This window comes from Microtus oregoni, unplaced genomic scaffold, assembly GCF_018167655.1.
Source record: "Microtus oregoni isolate MIOR12 unplaced genomic scaffold, Mior012 000035F_ref0000213, whole genome shotgun sequence".
NCBI lineage: Eukaryota > Metazoa > Chordata > Mammalia > Rodentia > Cricetidae > Microtus > Microtus oregoni.
In genome coordinates, this window is record NW_024543094.1 from 11,088,893 (window position 1) to 11,092,061 (window position 3,169).

The window sequence follows — 3,169 nt, forward strand, 5'->3', positions numbered from 1 at the left end:
TATTGAGGTTATCTTGGTGTCTTACTATTCCAGTCCTCTGAGTTGAAGATGTACAATTTCAGAGTTTATCAGAAGTGCATTCATTTTCCTGTGAACTAAAATATTTTATCTCTAATAAAAACAAGCAGATAAGTGATTTGCTAGAGCAGTTGTCAAGACAATCAAAGCAGAAGTCCCAAAGCTTTCATTCCTCAATCTTAAGGCATTCAAATAAATGCTTTGATGCTGAGTTACCCTGTGTTAACCCAGCCTAATGGATGTTTGAAGGTTACTCTGTTTATGCCAACTTTCATTTTTCTGAAACTCATATTTTGGGTTCCAAAATTACATTTGGAAATCATGTTTTACACGACGGTTATTTTCAGTATCAGGGAGACAGAGAATAGATGAGGGGACTAGAGAAAGAAATTTGACGGACTCAGTCATTTAGTCAGCTTAGCTGCAAAAAGATTAAAACCTGCTTTGGAAGCCTGCGTGAGGTCAGAATCTCTATGGTGAGAGGTTTCAATGTTTTCTATAAACTGAAAATAAATATTCACAAGTGGCAAGGGTGATAATAAATGTCACAGCAACCTTTGTCTTTAAGGGAGCTGCAAAGCAAGCCAGGGACACTAATAATTCTCTCGAATGCTGAATGAAAGACCTTTGTGTCTCATTTAAAAAATCAACTTCCTGTAAAGCAGAAAGTTTAGCTCCAAGGAGGCTTAGACGGATTAGAAAACACTGAGTTATCCACAAGCCACAGAACCAGAAGAATGTGACCAAGAAAGCTGTAAACAGATAAACATTTCTCAAGAGGACATTATTGGAGCTATTGGATGTATTTTTTTTTATATTTTTCATTCTTAAAAGAATCTAATACAATCAGTTGACCTATTTCCACAGTGAATTTGGGTAACTGCAAATCTGATTGCCTGTATGACCTTGCAAACATGCTTTTAAAACATATCACATTGCTCAGATATTCATTTTATTATTAAAGTCACAGTGTCTAGAGATACTTGTATGACTTTAGCTACATGGGTTAGGAGTTAAAGCTTTCCTTTTAATAACAGTTTCAACATAATAGGCTTATGGAAAGCCTGTTAAATATGAGGCATAAGATCTCCCACACTCTCTCCTATTTAATTATCTCTTTAGCATTCTGCAAGTGTCTCTTTCTCAGCTTTTGTGACAACACCATACAGTGAGGGACTTAAGGTACTTCACAAAAGACCTAAAATCTCAAACAGCTGTGGTTTCAGCAGCTTCTCTGTGGCTCACTGGGGGATTTACCTTCTTGCTATAGAGACTACACAATTCTTTTTTGCTGGACAATTAGTGGTTTCATATATTGTATTATTAGAGCTATCCTTTCACGTGTCTGCATGGCAACCGCTCATCCACAGGTGCTAATCAAAGCCGCCTCCTATGGTCCAACCTGCTTCATCCTTAATGCTTGTCAAATATGGTCCTTCAGAGTACAATCATGACAAGCTGTGGCCACTGATTCCCTTTCCTACTTAACAGAAATGATGCTCGCAGTACTCCCAGACGAACAGGCTCCGTGGTCCATGAAATCAGCACACTCTGCTCAGACACACAGTGGAGGTCGGCAGATTGATGGCTGGTTGTGGATACCTTTGCTTTGGATCAGAGATCTTTGCCCGGAATTCATTTACTATTTTGCCCAGTGGCCACTGAATCTTTCTGCATCAGGAAACTCAATTTCAAAACATCCGGCAAATAGGTTCCTTAGTGCCAGGCTTCTTCCTCTTTCTGAACACAGTGCAGAGAAAATGAAAGACATGCAGCATCTTCCAGGAAAAGATCCCCAATTCACCCATGTTATTTGTTCCTTGTGGTTTGTGAAGAGGATAGATAACTATCAGCTGTTTCTGTCATTCCTGATTCACTCCTTTACTTTCTTGTCTTTGTTTCCAAAAATATGCCTGTGAAAAATGTTGATCTGCTTTATAAGGAATTAATTAGAAACTTGAACTATATGCAAACAGGATAGCCATGCCAAAGCTTTCAAACTGTATCCCAGAAGAATTTAACCTTAGGATAGCCTATGAGAATACAACAGTTCTTTATGATATTTAGATTGGTGATGCTTACTGCTGGTTCTTTTTTTTTTTTTTCTGTCTTACAAACTTTATTAGTGCTGGGGAAAGGAGGACAGGCAGCTCCGGTCTCTCCCTACATTACTGCTTGCCGTTGCCATTGATGGGATGGTTCAAATGGTCAGGGGAGGACAGGAAGGCCTTGATCTTGGGCCGGGCACTGAGGCGTGCCACATAGGCACTGAGCAGGGGGAAGTTGTCCAGGCAGCCAGGAGCCAGGACCTGGTGGATCAGCAGCAAATCTAGCAAGTTGTAATCGGCGAAGGAGATCTGGTCACCCACAATGAAGGCTTTGCCTCCTTGGTTCTGGGACAGCAGGGTCTCGAAAGGTTTCAGGTGTCCAGGCAGGGCCTTCACATAGTCATCCTTCCCTTTCTCATATTTGGTGTAGATGAGGGTGATGTATTTCAGGCGAAGGTCTTCCACCCCATCATTCACCATATCCACCAGGTGGATCTTTTCCATAAAGCCCAAGGGATCGGCCCAAGTGCCTCAAGATGGCATTAGATTGGTACAGGGTAAGGTCTCCATCCTGAAACTTGGGGAGCTGCCCATACAGACAGATGGACTTGAGCAAGCCTTTCATCCAAGTATCTATGGACAACACCTCCTCCTTCCCGCTCTGGTCCTGGTCAGCCAGTAGTATGCGCATGGCCTCACAGCGCCCTCGAACTGGGAAGTAGACAAGGGTGTACGGCGGCATGGCTGCTGCGTAGACGGAGGCACGAATTCCGACCTGCGTAGACGGTAACGGATCTTGGGTGTGGACCTTACGGCTGGTTCTTAATCACAACACCTACAAAGCTTTATAAAAATGACCAACAGATGAGCTATACCAACACAATGACCTATCTGCTCTTTTAATAATGCTCAAAAAGAATAAGGTCATTCACTTAGCAAGCCTTCCCAGAGGCTCTATGCAATAGAAATACTCTTTTCTTCTCTCCTTTTCTTTAGTTTTTCGCTCTTTTCTTTTGTATACGTATGTTTTCTTTTATCATATGTATTTGAATCTTTGCCTGCATGCATGTATGTTCATGCACAATGTTCACATCTGCAGAGGT

The 3,169-nt window shown here is 41.7% G+C and overlaps 1 pseudogene; it reads right to left on the reverse strand.

Moving 5' to 3' along the window:
- Positions 1–2,125: 2,125 nt before the first annotated feature.
- On the reverse strand, positions 2,126–2,867 carry LOC121432748 (annotated as a pseudogene).
- Positions 2,868–3,169: the final 302 nt, after the last annotated feature.